The 19,700-nt window shown below is 50.9% G+C and overlaps 3 non-coding genes and 1 pseudogene across 3 annotated transcripts; all 4 read left to right on the top strand.

Moving 5' to 3' along the window:
• Window positions 1-607: 607 nt before the first annotated feature.
• On the top strand, window positions 608-795 carry LOC140394589 (U2 spliceosomal RNA). Its single transcript, XR_011935910.1, has one exon. It is a non-coding gene; the product is annotated as a U2 spliceosomal RNA (small nuclear RNA).
• Window positions 796-6,684: 5,889 nt separating this feature from the next.
• LOC140394686 (U2 spliceosomal RNA) lies at window positions 6,685-6,869 on the top strand. The gene has a single exon (XR_011935969.1). It is a non-coding gene; the product is annotated as a U2 spliceosomal RNA (small nuclear RNA).
• A 5,889-nt stretch (window positions 6,870-12,758) lies between these two features.
• On the top strand, window positions 12,759-12,958 carry LOC140394588 (U2 spliceosomal RNA). The gene has a single exon (XR_011935909.1). It is a non-coding gene; the product is annotated as a U2 spliceosomal RNA (small nuclear RNA).
• Window positions 12,959-18,846: 5,888 nt separating this feature from the next.
• LOC140394675 (U2 spliceosomal RNA) lies at window positions 18,847-19,025 on the top strand (annotated as a pseudogene).
• Window positions 19,026-19,700: the final 675 nt, after the last annotated feature.

Genomic DNA, 19,700 nt, shown 5'->3' with positions numbered 1-19,700 from the left:
GCGTAACAGTGTAAAGCCCCTCGGTCTGGGCAATCAACACTCCAATGTATAAAACAAACATGCCACTGTAAATATTTAAGAAGGAATTGTAATGTAAAGAGTGATATGTGTACGACAATATCAAAATTGAATGAAAGAAAGTCAAGGCAACATGTAACCCTGCCGGAAATGTACAGTCAAGACAATTTGAAATGTTTCTGAAATGCTCATGATAAATTTTTATGAATAAAGTATATTTTTTTGAAAAAAAAAAAAAAAAAAAAAAAAAAATCTGTTCTTATCAGTTTCTTGGGGCAGCTGCCGCCAAGGCGCAATGGGGAAAGACCACTGTGTAAAGTCTTTCCAGCAAATGTACACCGAGGGGCGGGTAACAGTGTAAAGCCCCTCGGTCGGGGCAACCAACACTCCAATGTATAAAACAAACATGCCACTGTAAATATGTCAGAAGGAATTGTAATGTAAAGAGTGATATGTGTACGACAATATCAAAATTGAATGAAATTGAATGAAAGAAAGTCAAGGCAACATGTAACCCTGCCGGAAATGTACAGTCAAGACAATTTGAAATGTTTCTGTAATGCTCATGATAAATTTTTATGAATAAAGTATATTTTTTTGAAAAAAAAAAAAAAAAAAAAAAAATCTGTTCTTATCAGTTTAATATCTGATACGTCCCTTATCTGGGGACCATATATTAAATTGATTTTTGGAGCAGGGAGATGGAATAGGGGCTTGCTCCGTCCACTCCACGCATCGACCTGGTATTGCAGTATCTCCAGGAATGGTGCACACCACCCCTTTATGGGGAATTTCAAAGTCAAAAAACAGCTCAAACACATACAAATATACACTTTATTCACATTTCTTTCATCACACAACAAAACGCTTCGTCAAGTGGCTGCTGCTACTCAGCTTCTACGGGGTGTGATGAAGGATGATGAAAGGCCTCATCTTACAAGCACAAGGGGGAAAGCAAACAAATTCAAAATTGACCACCCATTTCACTGCAAAATCCTACCAACTGTCCTGGCTTGACACAATTCACACCTCTCAAACCTGGGGTTACCCCATCTCTGGATCTGTAAAGATTTAATCACCTGCTAATGCTCGCATTCCAAGCATTGTCTGGCATCTTTGAATCTGTCTATATATATGTTTCTGGAGCATACCTCTTCATTCACCTGAGGAAGGAGCAGCGCTCCGAAAGCTAGTGACATTGAAACAAACCTGTTGGACTTTAACCTGGTGTTGTAAGACTTCGTACTGTGCTCACCCCAGTCCAACGCCGGCATCTCCACATCATTTCACTGTTGAATGTGGATTACTCCGCTTCTCGGCCTTTTGGCTAAGATCAAGTGTAGTCTCATTTGATCGAGGGAAGCTGAGGATTTCGATGACGATCGTGGATTGGAGAACTCGGAGGGATTGAAGTCGTCAAAGAAGAAACGTTTGGAGCTTGGCTGCTATTGGTGGATCTACATGCTGGCCTAAACCTCGGGTTTAGGCCTAATGCCGATACAGTTTCACACCCAACGTACGAGCTATGGATGCAGCTGCATCCCGACCACCAGGCTGGGGCGTGCGAAACACTGTCCGAGTCACAGTGAAGAAAACGGATGGAGAGTCACCTTTGGACCGGAAACACTTCGTGAAGAAGGTGCTGCTCGAGTGCTGTGGGTTTAAAGCAACAGAGATCTTCTGCTTGCAAAACTTCCCCAAGAATGGTTTCTTTGATGTCACCTTCAAGAGCGTCGCAGCGTGCATCAAATTCTTGAACGTCTTCAAGGAAAAAGGTAACCAGAGTCCCTTGTCGATCCTGACTGCGGAACCTCTGTTTACGCTACCGGCACAGCGAAATCGGGTTGTTACACTGCACACGTACAACCCCCACGTCCCTGTATCTGATGTGCTCACGTTCCTCGCCAGGTACGCTGAGCTGAAAAGTGACAGCGTGCAAGTGAAAGACACCTTCGGCATCTGGACAAGTGAGCACCAGGTCAAGGTGACCCTAAGAACGGACAGCAACGGAGCCATCCTGCATCCCCCCTCCAATTTCGCTATTGGAGTAAATCGTGGCTACCTCTACTACGTGGGACAGCCACGTGTATGCCACACCTGTGGCAAAACGGGGCATGTTGCCGCAAACTGCAGTGTGACCTTCTGCAAGAACTGCAGGCAGGAGGGACACATGACTAAGGACTGCAAAGAAGACAAGTGCTGCAACCTGTGTGGGGAGGCCGGCCATCTTTACAGGGCCTGCCCGAAACGCGGGGCAACATACGCAGAAATCATCAGCAGCGGAGTTAAAAAGGCGACCAGAGAGGAGGTGCATACACCCTCCACCGAAAAAGACACCACGGCTCAGAATGAGGAAAAGCAACAAAAGGGCCCCCAACAAAAAGAAGAGGCCCCAGCACCTCCTGACAACCCAACCCCAGCCCCATCTGATGAGGAACACTCAATGGAAGAGGAAGAGGATGGGACAAAGAATAAAGAGCCCTGGGAAACAGTGAACAGGGACAAACGAAAGCGGAAACAAAAAAACAAACTGAAGAACCCCCCGAGGGGTAGTGGCAAAAAGCGACACCTCTCAGCCGGCGCACTTAGCGCCGACACCTCATCCGATGAGGGAAAACAGGACAAGAATCGGCCTCAAATAAAGAGGCAAAGCACCAACGTGGAACGGAAGGCACAGACCCCCCAGACCACCGACCGGGAAGCAAACAAGGTCACAGACCAACCCCCGATAGCAACGAGCAGCAACAACCCAGGTGAAGACCGGCCTGCAACCCCAACACCTACTGACTGCCATGACGAACGCCAGGGCTACATCACCCCCCCAATGCATCTGCATCAAAATCACGGGGCCAGTACGGACCAGAACAGCTTTCTCAGCCCTGCAACTGTGCTAAAGTTTGCGAGCACCACCGGCATGCTGGGGAACATCGAACAGCTGGAACAGCCAACTGTATAGACTCTGGACTCTTGAGACTGGTAAATCTATCTTTTTTATAATGGGTTTAAAAATTGCATCCATAAATGTGCGAAGCATCAAAGATACTTCGCGGTGTGTAGCCACACTCGACTATTTGGCAAATGTAAAAGCTGACCTACTGTTCCTGCAGGAGTGCGGAATTCCGCACCTCAGCAACTACAGGCGCTGGTCGAGCTGGTGGTCCCACGGGCCATCCATCTGGTCAGGAGGAAACGACTGCCGCTCCTCCGGCCTGGGTATTCTGCTGCGGGGAGGCAACTTCACCATCTCCGACGTTAAGGAGGTGGTAGGCGGGCGCCTCCTCGTAGCAGACGTGAAATACAAAAACACCCCTCTCAGACTTATTAATGTGTACGCCCCGGCCGTAAAAAGTGAGCGGCTGGCAGTTCTTCAGCAACTCCCACTGCTGTTGGCCACCTCCAAGCCGGTCATCCTGGGTGGTGACTTCAACTGCATCATCGATGCGGCTGGACGATCCAGCAAAGCCGACAGCAAACTAGACGCTACGTCCAGACTCCTGATGGAAACGGTAAAAGACGCCAAGCTGCTCGACGTCTACAGCAACCCTGCAGACGGCGCGCAGCGTAGATACACATGGTCACGGCCAGACGGGTCCGTCCGCTCCAGGATAGACTTCTTTTTTGTGTCCCGAGCTTTCACGGTCAGGTCCACCGACGTAACGCCGGTGTTCTTCTCTGACCACTGCCTCCTACTGGCCGACTGCCACCTGCAGGAAGACCAGGGGGTAGGCAGGGGGACGTGGAAGCTAAATGTAAAACTGCTGACCCCTGAGAACATCGAGGAACTCAGAAGGGATTACAAAGGTTGGAGAACCGTGAAACCCCTCTTTGAGGCCCCACATCTCTGGTGGGAAGCAATCAAGGGGAATATCAAGAGGTTTTTCATCCTCAAGGGCGTTCAAAAGGTGAGAGAGAGACGAGGGGTCATGTCCAGGCTCCAGAAAAGTATGCAAAATTTGCTCCAGCTGCAGTCGATGGGGGTGGATGTCAAGGAGGATCTCCAAGAGGTGAAGAGCCAGCAAGCCTCGCTCTACACCTCGGAGGCCTCCAAGGTTATCTTCCGTTCCAGAGTCCGCTCCGTGGAGCAGGACGAAAAGTGCTCACGCTTCTTCTTCCAAAAGGTGCACAGAGACACCTCTGTGATCAGCAGCCTGAAGGAAGAAGATGGCTCTGAAAAGTCATCGCAGTCTGACATCCTGAGGATCAGCCAATCCTTTTATGCCGGACTGTATGACCTGAAGCCAACAGATAGCACTGTTTCCCAGACCTTCCTGTCGACTATCACGGAGGTCATAGGCGACAGCGAGCTGGAAAACCTGGACAAACCACTAACTCTGGACGAGCTGACAAAGGCCGCCAAGTCCTTCGAGACGAGTAAAACTCCCGGAAGCGACGGCTTACCGGTTGAGTTGTATTCGGCTCTGTGGGACTGGATGGGCCCAGACCTGCTGGAAGTGTACGAGAGTATGCTTCTGGAAGGCAGCATGTCAGAGTCCATGAGGAAAGGCATCATCACCCTCATCTACAAGCAGAAGGGGGAAAGGGAAGAAATTCGAAATTGGCGACCCATTTCACTGTTGAATGTGGACTACAAAATTCTAGCAAAGGTCATCGCCAATCGGGTCAGGTCTGCTCTGGAGTCGGTGATCCACCCTGACCAGACCTGTGCTGTACCCGGCAGGAAGATCTCTGATAGCCTCGCGCTACTCAGGGATACGATCGCCTACGTGCAGGACAGGGGGGTGGACACTTGCCTCATCAGCCTTGACCAGGAGAAGGCTTTTGACAGAATATCGCACACCTACATGATGGATGTGCTCTCCAAAATGGGGTTTGGGGAGGGAATTCGCAATTGGATCAAACTGCTCTACACAAACATCTATAGCGCAGTCTCAATCAATGGGTGGGAATCAGAAAAGTTCCAGATCAGATCTGGAGTCAGGCAGGGCTGCCCTCTCTCCTCTGCCCTTTTTGTGTGCTGCATAGAACCTTTTGCCGAGTCCATCAGGAGGGATCCGGGGATAAGAGGAGTGACGATCCCAGGCAGTGGAGGCATGCAAGTCAAGGCCTCCCTGTACATGGACGACGTTGCCGTCTTCTGCTCGGATCCTGCGTCTGTACGTAGGCTCTTGACCACCTGCGACCAGTTTGAACTGGCCTCTGGAGCCAAGGTAAACCGGGGCAAGAGCGAGGCCATGTTCTTTGGGAACTGGGCCGACCGGTCCTTTGTCCCCTTCACTGTCAGGTCCGATTACCTGAAGGTGCTGGGGATATGGTTCGGAGCTGCTGGGGCGTGCACCAAAAACTGGGAGGAGCGCATAGGAAAGGTAAGACAGAAACTGGGCTGGTGGGAGCAACGCTCCCTCTCCATTGCGGGCAAAACCCTGGTCATCAGGTGTGAGGTACTCTCGGTGCTACTGTACGTGGCGCAGGTCTGGCCCATAACCCGACCCTACGCCACAGCAGTCACCCGGGCCATCTTCAAATTTATCTGGCGATCCAAGATGGACCGTGTCCGAAGGGACACCATGTACAAACCTCTGGAGAAGGGAGGGCGGAACGTACCCAACGCCTCCCTCATCCTGCTGGCCACCTTTGTGTCCAGCTGCATCAAGCTGTGCGTGGACCCCCAGTATGCAAACACCAAGTGTCACTACATACTGAGGTTCTACCTGTCCCCGGTGTTGCGAAGGATGGGCCTGGCCTCATTGCCGCGGAACGCTCCAAGTAGTTGGACCGTACCGTACCACCTGTCCTTTGTGGAAAAGTTTTTGAAGGAAAACACCTTTGACCACAAGGCAATGAAGCAGTGGTCAGCACGTAATGTCCTCGAGGCCCTCAGGGAAAAGGAGACCGTGGAGGACGTTGGATGGTTCCCTGAGCAGACTGCCAGAGTCATCTGGCAGAACGCCTCATCACCAGAACTTTCAAACAAGCACCAAGACCTAGCTTGGCTGGTGGTGAGAAGGGCCCTCCCTGTCAGATTCTTCATGCACACCCGAAGGCTCTGCACCAATGCACGCTGCCCTCGGAGTGGCTGTGGGGGAAATGAGACGGTCACACACCTCCTTGTGGAATGTGCCTTTGCAAAGAAGGTCTGGAGAGAGATGCAGTGGTATTTGTCAAGGTTTATCCCAAACAGATCTGTGACACAGGACTCTGTGCTCTACGGACTGTTTCCAGGGACACACACCGAGACAAATATCAACTGCTGCTGGAAGGTCATCAACTCGGTAAAAGACGCTCTTTGGTCTGCCCGAAACTTGCTGATCTTCCAGTGCAAAGAATTGTCCTCGACCGAGTGTTGCAGACTGGCACATTCCAGGGTCCAGGACTACGTGCTGAGGGACGCACTCAAGCTTGGGGCAGCTGCCGCCAAGGCGCAATGGGGAAAGACCACTGTGTAAAGTCTTTCCAGCAAATGTACACCGAGGGGCGCGTAACAGTGTAAAGCCCCTCGGTCTGGGCAACCAACACTCCAATGTATAAAACAAACATGACAATGTAAATATTTAAGAAGGAATTGTAATGTAAAGAGTGATATGTGTATGACAATATCAAAATTGAATGAAAGAAAGTCAAGGCAACATGTAACCCTGCCGGAAATGTACAGTCAAGACAATTTGAAATGTTTCTGTAATGCTCATGATAAATTTTTATGAATAAAGTATATTTTTTTGAATAAAAAAAAAAAAAAAAAATCTGTTCTTATCAGTTTAATATCTGATACGTCCCTTATCTGGGGACCATATATTAAATTGATTTTTGGAGCAGGGAGATGGAATAGGGGCTTGCTCCGTCCACTCCACGCATCGACCTGGTATTGCAGTATCTCCAGGAACGGTGCACACCACCCCTTTATGGGGAATTTCAAAGTCAAAAAACAGCTCAAACACATACAAATATACACTTTATTCACATTTCTTTCATCACACAACAAAACGCTTCGTCAAGTGGCTGCTGCTACTCAGCTTCTACGGGGTGTGATGAAGGATGACGAAAGGCCTCATCTTACAAGCACAAGGGGGAAAGCAAACAAATTCAAAATTGACCACCCATTTCACTGCAAAATCCTACCAACTGTCCTGGCTTGACACAATTCACACCTATGAAACCTGGCGTTACCCCATCTCTGGATCTGTAAAGATTTAATCACCTGCTAATGGTCGCATTCCAAGTATTGTCTGGCATCTTTGAATCTGTCTATATATATGTTTCTGGAGCATACCTCTTCATTCACCTGAGGAAGGAGCAGCGCTCCGAAAGCTAGTGACATCGAAACAAACCTGTTGGACTTTAACCTGGTGTTGTAAGACTTCGTACTGTGCTCACCCCAGTCCAACGCCGGCATCTCCACATCATTTCACTGTTGAATGTGGATTACTCCGCTTCTCGGCCTTTTGGCTAAGATCAAGTGTAGTCTCACTTGATCGAGGGAAGCTGAGGATTTCGATGACGATCGTGGATTGGAGAACTCGGAGGGATTGAAGTCGACAAAGAAGAAACGTTTGGAGCTTGGCTGCTATTGGTGGATCTACATGCTGGCCTAAACCTCGGGTTTAGGCCTAACGCCGATACAGTTTCACACCCAACGTACGAGCTATGGATGCAGCTGCATCCCGACCACCAGGCTGGGGCGTGCGAAACACTGTCCGAGTCACAGTGAAGAAAACGGATGGAGAGTCACCTTTGGACCGGAAACACTTCGTGAAGAAGGTGCTGCTCGAGTGCTGTGGGTTTAAAGCAACAGAGATCTTCTGCTTGCAAAACTTCCCCAAGAATGGTTTCTTTGATGTCACCTTCAAGAGCGTCGCAGCGTGCATCAAATTCTTGAACGTCTTCAAGGAAAAAGGTAACCAGAGTCCCTTGTCGATCCTGACTGCGGAACCTCTGTTTACGCTACCGGCACAGCGAAATCGGGTTGTTACACTGCACACGTACAACCCCCACGTCCCTGTATCTGATGTGCTCACGTTCCTCGCCAGGTACGCTGAGCTGAAAAGTGACAGCGTGCAAGTGAAAGACACCTTCGGCATCTGGACAAGTGAGCACCAGGTCAAGGTGACCCTAAGAACGGACAGCAACGGAGCCATCCTGCATCCCCCCTCCAATTTCGCTATTGGAGTAAATCGTGGCTACCTCTACTACGTGGGACAGCCACGTGTATGCCACACCTGTGGCAAAACGGGGCATGTTGCCGCAAACTGCAGTGTGACCTTCTGCAAGAACTGCAGGCAGGAGGGACACATGACTAAGGACTGCAAAGAAGACAAGTGCTGCAACCTGTGTGGGGAGGCCGGCCATCTTTACAGGGCCTGCCCGAAACGCGGGGCGACATACGCTGAAATCATCAGCAGCGGAGTTAAAAAGGCGACCAGAGAGGAGGTGCATACACCCTCCACCGAAAAAGACACCACGGCTCAGAATGAGGAAAAGCAACAAAAGGGCCCCCAACAAAAAGAAGAGGCCCCAGCACCTCCTGACAACCCAACCCCAGCCCCATCTGATGAGGAACACTCAATGGAAGAGGAAGAGGATGGGACAAAGAATAAAGAGCCCTGGGAAACAGTGAACAGGGACAAACGAAAGCGGAAACAAAAAAACAAACTGAAGAACCCCCCGAGGGGTAGTGGCAAAAAGCGACACCTCTCAGCCGGCGCACTTAGCGCCGACACCTCATCCGATGAGGGAAAACAGGACAAGAATCGGCCTCAAATAAAGAGGCAAAGCACCAACGTGGAACGGAAGGCACAGACCCCCCAGACCACCGACCGGGAAGGAAACAAGGTCACAGACCAACCCCCGATAGTAACGAGCAGCAACAACCCAGGTGAAGACCGGCCTGCAACCCCAACACCTACTGACTGCCACAACGAACCCCAGGGCTACACCACCCCCCCAATGCATCTGCATCAAAATCACGGGGCCAGTACGGACCAGAACAGCTTTCTCAGCCCTGCAACTGTGCTAAAGTTTGCGAGCACCACCGGCATGCTGGGGAACATCGAACAGCTGGAACAGCCAACTGTATAGACTCTGGACTCTTGAGACTGGTAAATCTATCTTTTTTATAATGGGTTTAAAAATTGCATCCATAAATGTGCGAAGCATCAAAGATACTTCGCGGTGTGTAGCCACACTCAACTATTTGGCAAATGTAAAAGCTGACCTACTGTTCCTGCAGGAATGCGGAATTCCGCACCTCAGCAACTACAGGCGCTGGTCGAGCTGGTGGTCCCACGGGCCATCCATCTGGTCAGGAGGAAACGACTGCCGCTCCTCCGGCCTGGGTATTCTGCTGCGGGGAGGCAACTTCACCATCTCCGACGTTAAGGAGGTGGTGGGCGGGCGCCTCCTCGTAGCAGACGTGAAATACAAAAACACCCCTCTCAGACTTATTAATGTGTACGCCCCGGCCGTTAAAAGTGAGCGGCTGGCAGTTCTTCAGCAACTCCCACTGCTGTTGGCCACCTCCAAGCCGGTCATCCTGGGTGGTGACTTCAACTGCATCATCGATGCGGCTGGACGATCCAGCAAAGCCGACAGCAAACTAGACGCTACGTCCAGACTCCTGATGGAAACGGTAAAAGACGCCAAGCTGCTCGACGTCTGCAGCAACCCTGCAGACGGCGCGCAGCGTAGATACACATGGTCACGGCCAGACGGGTCCGTCCGCTCCAGGATAGACTTCTTTTTTGTGTCCCGAGCTTTCACGGTCAGGTCCACCGACGTAACGCCGGTGTTCTTCTCTGACCACTGCCTCCTACTGGCCGACTGCCACCTGCAGGAAGACCAGGGGGTAGGCAGGGGGACGTGGAAGCTAAATGTAAAACTGCTGACCCCTGAGAACATCGAGGAACTCAGGAGGGATTACAAAGGTTGGAGAACCGTGAAACCCCTCTTTGAGGCCCCACATCTCTGGTGGGAAGCAATCAAGGGGAATATCAAGAGGTTTTTCATCCTCAAGGGCGTTCAAATGGTGAGAGAGAGACGAGGGGTCATGTCCAGGCTCCAGAAAAGTATGCAAAATTTGCTCCAGCTGCAGTCGATGGGGGTGGATGTCAAGGAGGATCTCCAAGAGGTGAAGAGCCAGCAAGCCTCGCTCTACACCTCGGAGGCCTCCAAGGTTATCTTCCGTTCCAGAGTCCGCTCCGTGGAGCAGGACGAAAAGTGCTCACGCTTCTTCTTCCAAAAGGTGCACAGAGACACCTCTGTGATCAGCAGCCTGAAGGAAGAAGATGGCTCTGAAAAGTCATCGCAGTCTGACATCCTGAGAATCAGCCAATCCTTTTATGCCGGACTGTATGACCTGAAGCCAACAGATAGCACTGTTTCCCAGACCTTCCTGTCGACTATCACGGAGGTCATAGGCGACAGCGAGCTGGAAAACCTGGACAAACCACTAACTCTGGACGAGCTGACAAAGGCCGCCAAGTCCTTCGAGACGAGTAAAACTCCCGGAAGCGACGGCTTACCGGTTGAGTTGTATTCGGCTCTGTGGGACTGGATGGGCCCAGACCTGCTGGAAGTGTACGAGAGTATGCTTCTGGAAGGCAGCATGTCAGAGTCCATGAGGAAAGGCATCATCACCCTCATCTACAAGCAGAAGGGGGAAAGGGAAGAAATTCGAAATTGGCGACCCATTTCACTGTTGAATGTGGACTACAAAATTCTAGCAAAGGTCATCGCCAATCGGGTCAGGTCTGCTCTGGAGTCGGTGATCCACCCTGACCAGACCTGTGCTGTACCCGGCAGGAAGATCTCTGATAGCCTCGCGCTACTCAGGGATACGATCGCCTACGTGCAGGACAGGGGGGTGGACACTTGCCTCATCAGCCTTGACCAGGAGAAGGCTTTTGACAGAATATCGCACACCTACATGATGGATGTGCTCTCCAAAATGGGGTTTGGGGAGGGAATTCGCAATTGGATCAAACTGCTCTACACAAACATCTATAGCGCAGTCTCAATCAATGGGTGGGAATCAGAAAAGTTCCAGATCAGATCTGGAGTCAGGCAGGGCTGCCCTCTCTCCTCTGCCCTTTTTGTGTGCTGCATAGAACCTTTTGCCGAGTCCATCAGGAGGGATCCGGGCATAAGAGGAGTGACGATCCCAGGCAGTGGAGGCATGCAAGTCAAGGCCTCCCTGTACATGGACGACGTTGCCGTCTTCTGCTCGGATCCTGCGTCTGTACGCAGGCTCTTGACCACCTGCGACCAGTTTGAACTGGCCTCTGGAGCCAAGGTAAACCGGGGCAAGAGCGAGGCCATGTTCTTTGGGAACTGGGCCGACCGGTCCTTTGTCCCCTTCACAGTCAGGTCCGATTACCTGAAGGTGCTGGGGATATGGTTCGGAGCTGCTGGGGCGTGCACCAAAAACTGGGAGGAGCGCATAGGAAAGGTAAGACAGAAACTGGGCTGGTGGGAGCAACGCTCCCTCTCCATTGCGGGCAAAACCCTGGTCATCAGGTGTGAGGTACTCTCGGTGCTACTGTACGTGGCGCAGGTCTGGCCCATAACCCGACCCTACGCCACAGCAGTCACCCGGGCCATCTTCAAATTTATCTGGCGATCCAAGATGGACCGTGTCCGAAGGGACACCATGTACAAACCTCTGGAGAAGGGAGGGCGGAACGTACCCAACGCCTCCCTCATCCTGCTGGCCACCTTTGTGTCCAGCTGCATCAAGCTGTGCGTGGACCCCCAGTATGCAAATACCAAGTGTCACTACATACTGAGGTTCTACCTGTCCCCGGTGTTGCGAAGGATGGGCCTGGCCTCATTGCCGCGGAACGCTCCAAGTAGTTGGACCGTACCGTACCACCTGTCCTTCGTGGAAAAGTTTTTGAAGAAAAACACCTTTGACCACAAGGCAATGAAGCAGTGGTCAGCACGTAATGTCCTCGAGGCCCTCAGGGAAAAGGAGACCGTGGAGGACGTTGGATGGTTCCCTGAGCAGACTGCCAGAGTCATCTGGCAGAACGCCTCATCACCAGAACTTTCAAACAAGCACCAAGACCTAGCTTGGCTGGTGGTGAGAAGGGCCCTCCCTGTCAGATTCTTCATGCACACCCGAAGGCTCTGCACCAATGCACGCTGCCCTCGGAGTGGCTGTGGGGGAAATGAGACGGTCACACACCTCCTTGTGGAATGTGCCTTTGCAAAGAAGGTCTGGAGAGAGATGCAGTGGTATTTGTCAAGGTTTATCCCAAACAGATCTGTGACACAGGACTCTGTGCTCTACGGACTGTATCCAGGGACACACACCGAGACAAATATCAACTGCTGCTGGAAGGTCATCAACTCGGTAAAAGACGCTCTTTGGTCTGCCCGAAACTTGCTGATCTTCCAGTGCAAAGAATTGTCCTCTACCGAGTGTTGCAGACTGGCACATTCCAAGGTCCAGGACTACGTGCTGAGGGACGCACTCAAGCTTGGGGCAGCTGCCGCCAAGGCGCAATGGGGAAAGACCACAGTGTAAAGTCTTTCCAGCAAATGTACACCGAGGGGCGCGTAACAGTGTAAAGCCCCTCGGTCTGGGCAATCAACACTCCAATGTATAAAACAAACATGCCACTGTAAATATTTAAGAAGGAATTGTAATGTAAAGAGTGATATGTGTACGACAATATCAAAATTGAATGAAAGAAAGTCAAGGCAACATGTAACCCTGCCGAAAATGTACAGTCAAGACAATTTGAAATGTTTCTGAAATGCTCATGATAAATTTTTATGAATAAAGTATATTTTTTTGAATAAAAAAAAATAAAAAAAAAAAAAAAAAAAAAAATCTGTTCTTATCAGTTTAATATCTGATACGTCCCTTATCTGGGGACCATATATTAAATTGATTTTTGGAGCAGGGAGATGGAATAGGGGCTTGCTCCGTCCACTCCACGCATCGACCTGGTATTGCAGTATCTCCAGGAACGGTGCACACCACCCCTTTATGGGGAATTTCAAAGTCAAAAAACAGCTCAAACACATACAAATATACACTTTATTCACATTTCTTTCATCACACAACAAAACGCTTCGTCAAGTGGCTGCTGCTACTCAGCTTCTACGGGGTGTGATGAAGGATGACGAAAGGCCTCATCTTACAAGCACAAGGGGGAAAGCAAACAAATTCAAAATTGACCACCCATTTCACTGCAAAATCCTACCAACTGTCCTGGCTTGACACAATTCACACCTCTCAAACCTGGCGTTACCCCATCTCTGGATCTGTAAAGATTTAATCACCTGCTAATGCTCGCATTCCAAGCATTGTCTGGCATCTTTGAATCTGTCTATATATATGTTTCTGGAGCATACCTCTTCATTCACCTGAGGAAGGAGCAGCGCTCCGAAAGCTAGTGACATCGAAACAAACCTGTTGGACTTTAACCTGGTGTTGTAAGACTTCGTACTGTGCTCACCCCAGTCCAACGCCGGCATCTCCACATCATTTCACTGTTGAATGTGGATTACTCCGCTTCTCGGCCTTTTGGCTAAGATCAAGTGTAGTCTCATTTGATCGAGGGAAGCTGAGGATTTCGATGACGATCGTGGCTTGGAGAACTCGGAGGGATTGAAGTCGCCAAAGAAGTAACGTTTGGAGCTTGGCTGCTATTGGTGGATCTACATGCTGGCCTAAACCTCGGGTTTAGGCCTAACGCCGATACAGTTTCACACCCAACGTACGAGCTATGGATGCAGCTGCATCCCGACCACCAGGCTGGGGCGTGCGAAACACTGTCCGAGTCACAGTGAAGAAAACGGATGGAGAGTCACCTTTGGACCGGAAACACTTCGTGAAGAAGGTGCTGCTCGAGTGCTGTGGGTTTAAAGCAACAGAGATCTTCTGCTTGCAAAACTTCCCCAAGAATGGTTTCTTTGATGTCACCTTCAAGAGCGTCGCAGCGTGCATCAAATTCTTGAACGTCTTCAAGGAAAAAGGTAACCAGAGTCCCTTGTCGATCCTGACTGCGGAACCTCTGTTTACGCTACCGGCACAGCGAAATCGGGTTGTTACACTGCACACGTACAACCCCCACGTCCCTGTATCTGATGTGCTCACGTTCCTCGCCAGGTACGCTGAGCTGAAAAGTGACAGCGTGCAAGTGAAAGACACCTTCGGCATCTGGACAAGTGAGCACCAGGTCAAGGTGACCCTAAGAACGGACAGCAACGGAGCCATCCTGCATCCCCCCTCCAATTTCGCTATTGGAGTAAATCGTGGCTACCTCTACTACGTGGGACAGCCACGTGTATGCCACACCTGTGGCAAAACGGGGCATGTTGCCGCAAACTGCAGTGTGACCTTCTGCAAGAACTGCAGGCAGGAGGGACACATGACTAAGGACTGCAAAGAAGACAAGTGCTGCAACCTGTGTGGGGAGGCCGGCCATCTTTACAGGGCCTGCCCGAAACGCGGGGCAACATACGCTGAAATCATCAGCAGCGGAGTTAAAAAGGCGACCAGAGAGGAGGTGCATACACCCTCCACCGAAAAAGACACCACGGCTCAGAATGAGGAAAAGCAACAAAAGGGCCCCCAACAAAAAGAGGAGGCCCCAGCACCTCCTGACAACCCAACCCCAGCCCCATCTGATGAGGAACACTCAATGGAAGAGGAAGAGGATGGGACAAAGAATAAAGAGCCCTGGGAAACAGTGAACAGGGACAAACGAAAGCGGAAACAAAAAAACAAACTGAAGAACCCCCCGAGGGGTAGTGGCAAAAAGCGACACCTCTCAGCCGGCGCACTTAGCGCCGACACCTCATCCGATGAGGGAAAACAGGACAAGAATCGGCCTCAAATAAAGAGGCAAAGCACCAACGTGGAACGGAAGGCACAGACCCCCCAGACCACCGACCGGGAAGGAAACAAGGTCACAGACCAACCCCCGCTAGCAACGAGCAGCAACAACCCAGGTGAAGACCGGCCTGCAACCCCAACACCTACTGACTGCCATGACGAACCCCAGGGCTACATCACCCCCCCAATGCATCTGCATCAAAATCACGGGGCCAGTACGGACCAGAACAGTTTTCTCAGCCCTGCAACTGTGCTAAAGTTTGCGAGCACCACCGGCATGCTGGGGAACATTCAACAGCTGGAACAGCCAACTGTATAGACTCTGGACTCTTGAGACTGGTAAATCTATCTTTTTATAATGGGTTTAAAAATTGCATCCATAAATGTGCGAAGCATCAAAGATACTTCGCGGTGTGTAGCCACACTCAACTATTTGGCAAATGTAAAAGCTGACCTACTGTTCCTGCAGGAGTGCGGAATTCCGCACCTCAGCAACTACAGGCGCAGGTCGAGCTGGTGGTCCCACGGGCCATCCATCTGGTCAGGAGGAAACGACTGCCGCTCCTCCGGCCTGGGTATTCTGCTGCGGGGAGGCAACTTCACCATCTCCGACGTTAAGGAGGTGGTGGGCGGGCGCCTCCTCGTAGCAGACGTGAAATACAAAAACACCCCTCTCAGACTTATTAATGTGTACGCCCCGGCCGTAAAAAGTGAGCGGCTGGCAGTTCTTCAGCAACTCCCACTGCTGTTGGCCACCTCCAAGCCGGTCATCCTGGGTGGTGACTTCAACTGCATCATCGATGCGGCTGGACGATCCAGCAAAGCCGACAGCAAACTAGACGCTACGTCCAGACTCCTGATGGAAACGGTAAAAGACGCCAAGCTGCTCGACGTCTGCAGCAACCCTGCAGACGGCGCGCAGCGTAGATACACATGGTCACGGCCAGACGGGTCCGTCCGCTCCAGGATAGACTTCTTTTTTGTGTCCCGAGCTTTCACGGTCAGGTCCACCGACGTAACGCCGGTGTTCTTCTCTGACCACTGCCTCCTACTGGCCGACTGCCACCTGCAGGAAGACCAGGGGGTAGGCAGGGGGACGTGGAAGCTAAATGTAAAACTGCTGACCCCTGAGAACATCGAGGAACTCAGGAGGGATTACAAAGGTTGGAGAACCGTGAAACCCCTCTTTGAGGCCCCACATCTCTGGTGGGAAGCAATCAAGGGGAATATCAAGAGGTTTTTCATCCTCAAGGGCGTTCAAAAGGTGAGAGAGAGACGAGGGGTCATGTCCAGGCTCCAGAAAAGTATGCAAAATTTGCTCCAGCTGCAGTCGATGGGGGTGGATGTCAAGGAGGATCTCCAAGAGGTGAAGAGCCAGCAAGCCTCGCTCTACACCTCGGAGGCCTCCAAGGTTATCTTCCGTTCCAGAGTCCGCTCCGTGGAGCAGGACGAAAAGTGCTCACGCTTCTTCTTCCAAAAGGTGCACAGAGAGACCTCTGTGATCAGCAGCCTGAAGGAAGAAGATGGCTCTGAAAAGTCATCGCAGTCTGACATCCTGAGGATCAGCCAATCCTTTTATGCCGGACTGTATGACCTGAAGCCAACAGATAGCACTGTTTCCCAGACCTTCCTGTCGACTATCACGGAGGTCATAGGCGACAGCGAGCTGGAAAACCTGGACAAACCACTAACTCTGGACGAGCTGACAAAGGCCGCCAAGTCCTTCGAGACGAGTAAAACTCCCGGAAGCGACGGCTTACCGGTTGAGTTGTATTCGGCTCTGTGGGACTGGATGGGCCCAGACCTGCTGGAAGTGTACGAGAGTATGCTTCTGGAAGGCAGCATGTCAGAGTCCATGAGGAAAGGCATCATCACCCTCATCTACAAACAGAAGGGGGAAAGGGAAGAAATTCGAAATTGGCGACCCATTTCACTGTTGAATGTGGACTACAAAATTCTAGCAAAGGTCATCGCCAATCGGGTCAGGTCTGCTCTGGAGTCGGTGATCCACCCTGACCAGACCTGTGCTGTACCCGGCAGGAAGATCTCTGATAGCCTCGCGCTACTCAGGGATACGATCGCCTACGTGCAGGACAGGGGGGTGGACACTTGCCTCATCAGCCTTGACCAGGAGAAGGCTTTTGACAGAATATCGCACACCTACATGATGGATGTGCTCTCCAAAATGGGGTTTGGGGAGGGAATTCGCAATTGGATCAAACTGCTCTACACAAACATCTATAGCGCAGTCTCAATCAATGGGTGGGAATCAGAAAAGTTCCAGATCAGATCTGGAGTCAGGCAGGGCTGCCCTCTCTCCTCTGCCCTTTTTGTGTGCTGCATAGAACCTTTTGCCGAGTCCATCAGGAGGGATCCGGGTATAAGAGGAGTGACGATCCCAGGCAGTGGAGGCATGCAAGTCAAGGCCTCCCTGTACATGGACGACGTTGCCGTCTTCTGCTCGGATCCTGCGTCTGTACGCAGGCTCTTAACCACCTGCGACCAGTTTGAACTGGCCTCTGGAGCCAAGGTAAACCGGGGCAAGAGCGAGGCCATGTTCTTTGGGAACTGGGCCGACCGGTCCTTTGTCCCCTTCACCGTCAGGTCAGATTACCTGAAGGTGCTGGGGATATGGTTCGGAGCTGCTGGGGCGTGCACCAAAAACTGGGAGGAGCGCATAGGAAAGGTAAGACAGAAACTGGGCTGGTGGGAGCAACGCTCCCTCTCCATTGCGGGCAAAACCCTGGTCATCAGGTGTGAGGTACTCTCGGTGCTACTGTACGTGGCGCAGGTCTGGCCCATAACCCGACCCTACGCCACAGCAGTCACCCGGGCCATCTTCAAATTTATCTGGCGATCCAAGATGGACCGTGTCCGAAGGGACACCATGTACAAACCTCTGGAGAAGGGAGGGCGGAACGTACCCAACGCCTCCCTCATCCTGTTGGCCACCTTTGTGTCCAGCTGCATCAAGCTGTGCGTGGACCCCCAGTATGCAAACACCAAGTGTCACTACATACTGAGGTTCTACCTGTCCCCGGTGTTGCGAAGGATGGGCCTGGCCTCATTGCCGCGGAACGCTCCAAGTAGTTGGACCGTACCGTACCACCTGTCCTTTGTGGAAAAGTTTTTGAAGGAAAACACCTTTGACCACAAGGCAATGAAGCAGTGGTCAGCACGTAATGTCCTCGAGGCCCTCAGGGAAAAGGAGACCGTGGAGGACGTTGGATGGTTCCCTGAGCAGACTGCCAGAGTCATCTGGCAGAACGCCTCATCACCAGAACTTTCAAACAAGCACCAAGACCTAGCTTGGCTGGTGGTGAGAAAGGCCCTCCCTGTCAGATTCTTCATGCACACCCGAAGGCTCTGCACCAATGCACGCTGCCCTCGGAGTGGCTGTGGGGGAAATGAGACGGTCACACACCTCCTTGTGGAATGTGCCTTTGCAAAGAAGGTCTGGAGAGAGATGCAGTGGTATTTGTCAAGGTTTATCCCAAACAGATCTGTGACACAGGACTCTGTGCTCTACGGACTGTTTCCAGGGACACACACCGAGACAAATATCAACTGCTGCTGGAAGGTCATCAACTCGGTAAAAGACGCTCTTTGGTCTGCCCGAAACTTGCTGATCTTCCAGTGCAAAGAATTGTCCTCGACCGAGTGTTGCAGACTGGCACATTCCAAGGTCCAGGACTACGTGCTGAGGGACGCACTCAAGCTTGGGGCAGCTGCCGCCAAGGCGCAATGGGGAAAGACCACAGTGTAAAGTCTTTCCAGCAAATGTACACCGAGGGGCGCGTAACAGTGTAAAGCCCCTCGGTCTGGGCAATCAACACTCCAATGTATAAAACAAACATGCCACTGTAAATATTTAAGAAGGAATTGTAATGTAAAGAGTGATATGTGTACGACAATATCAAAATTGAATGAAAGAAAGTCAAGGCAACATGTAACCCTGCCGGAAATGTACAGTCAAGACAATTTGAAATGTTTCTGAAATGCTCATGATAAATTTTTATGAATAAAGTATATTTTTTTGAAAAAAAAAAAAAAATCTGTTCTTATCAGTTTAATATCTGATACGTCCCTTATCTGGGGACCATATATTAAATTGATTTTTGGAGCAGGGAGATGGAATAGGGGCTTGCTCCGTCCACTCCACGCATCGACCTGGTATTGCAGTATCTCCAGGAACGGTGCACACCACCCCTTTATGGGGAATTTCAAAGTCAAAAAACAGCTCAAACACATACAAATATACACTTTATTCACATTTCTTTCATCACACAACAAAACGCTTTGTCAAGTGGCTGCTGCTACTCAGCTTCTACGGGGTGTGATGAAGGATGACGAAAGGCCTCATCTTACAAGCACAAGGGGGAAAGCAAACAAATTCAAAATTGACCACCCATTTCACTGCAAAATCCTACCAACTGTCCTGGCTTGACACAATTCACACCTCTCAAACCTGGGGTTACCCCATCTCTGGATCTGTAAAGATTTAATCACCTGCTAATGGTCGCATTCCAAGCATTGTCTGGCATCTTTGAATCTGTCTATATATATGTTTCTGGAGCATACCTCTTCATTCACCTGAGGAAGGAGCAGCGCTCCGAAAGCTAGTGACATTGAAACAAACCTGTTGGACTTTAACCTGGTGTTGTAAGACTTCGTACTGTGCTCACCCCAGTCCAACGCCGGCATCTCCACATCATTTCACTGTTGAATGTGGATTACTCCGCTTCTCGGCCTTTTGGCTAAGATCAAGTGTAGTCTCATTTGATCGAGGGAAGCTGAGGATTTCGATGACGATCGTGGCTTGGAGAACTCGGAGGGATTGAAGTCGCCAAAGAAGTAACGTTTGGAGCTTGGCTGCTATTGG

The sequence above is a fragment of the Scyliorhinus torazame genome, chromosome 17 (assembly GCF_047496885.1).
Source record: "Scyliorhinus torazame isolate Kashiwa2021f chromosome 17, sScyTor2.1, whole genome shotgun sequence".
Classification (NCBI taxonomy): Eukaryota; Metazoa; Chordata; class Chondrichthyes; order Carcharhiniformes; family Scyliorhinidae; genus Scyliorhinus; species Scyliorhinus torazame.
This window is presented reverse-complemented; position numbering and strand designations above follow the sequence as displayed.